Raw genomic sequence first — 1,389 nt, forward strand, 5'->3', positions numbered from 1 at the left:
TTCGCCTCCAGGCGAAAAAGTCATCCGCGAGGCCACTGCGCCACCTGGTGCACAAGCAAAGTGCTGCATCTCTTCGCTGCCTCGTACAATGCGCAAGCACTGTGCATGGTCGCTGTGTCACAAACAAGGAGACTGCTGAATCTCTTCGCTGCCTCGCCAACAAGCAAACCGCTGCATCTCTTCGCTGCCTCGCCAACAAGCAAAGCACTCGATCTGCTCGCCGCCTCGCCAGCATGCAAAGCGCCGCGTCTCTTGGCCGCCTCGCAAACTAAACGCTGCATCTGTTCACTGCCTCGCCAAAAAGCAGAGCGCTGCGTGTATTCGCTGAGTGGCAGAAAGCAAAGCACGGCGCCTGTTCGCTGCCTGGCCAAGAAGCAAAGCGCTCCATCTCTTCGCTGCCTCGCAAACGAAGGAAGCGCTGCGTGCCTTCGGCGCCTAGCAAAGCAGCGCGTGCCTTGGCCGCCTCGCCGCCTCAGAAAGCGCCGCGTGCCTTCTCGCCCTCGCCGCCTAGCAAAGCGCCGTGTGCCTTCGCCGCCTCCCAAATCGCTTCGTGCCTTCGCCGCCTAGCAAAGCGCCTAGCAAAGCGTCCTCAGCCTTGGCTGCCTAGCAAAGCTCCACGTCCGCTCGCCGCCTAGCAAAGCACTGTGTGCCCTCGCCGCCTGCTAGAGCGCTGCGTGCCTTCGGCGCCTGGCAAAGCGCTGAGTGCCTTCGGCGCCTGGCAAAGCACTGCGTGCCCTCGCCGAGCGCTGCGTCCCTGGGCGCCTGGCAAAGCGCTGCGTGCCTTGGCCGCCTCGCCGCCTAGCAAGGCGCCCTAGCCCGTCGAGCACGATCAAATGGCTGCGTGCCTTCGCTGCCTCGGTGCTTAGCAAAGCGCCACGTGCCTTCGGCGCCTACAAAAGCGCCGTGTCCCTTCGGCGCTCCCACGGCGTTTGCTAAGCGGCGAGGCGGCGAAGGCACGCAGCGGTGTGTGAGGCGGCGAAGGCAAGCAGCGCTTTGCTAGGCGGCGAGGCGGCGAAGGGACGAAGCGGTTCGGGAGGCGGTGAAGGGACAGGGCGCTTTGTTGGGCGGCGAGGGCGAAAAGGCACGCAGCGCTTTCTTAGGCGGCGAAGGCACGCGCTGCTTTGCTAGGCGCCGAAGGAACACGGCGCTTTGTAGGCGGCGACGGCACGCGGAGCTTTGCTAGGCGGCGAGGCGGCGAAGGGACGAAGCGGTTCGGGAGGCGGTGAAGGGACAGGGCGCTTTGTTGGGCGGCGAGGGCGAAAAGGCACGCAGCGCTTTCTTAGGCGGCGAAGGCACGCGCTGCTTTGCTAGGCGCCCAAGGAACACGGCGCTTTGTAGGCGGCGACGGCACGCGGAGCTTTGCTAGGCGGCGAGGCGGCGAAGGGACAG

Source organism: Apteryx mantelli, chromosome 11 (assembly GCF_036417845.1).
Source record: "Apteryx mantelli isolate bAptMan1 chromosome 11, bAptMan1.hap1, whole genome shotgun sequence".
Taxonomy (NCBI): Eukaryota; Metazoa; Chordata; class Aves; order Apterygiformes; family Apterygidae; genus Apteryx; species Apteryx mantelli.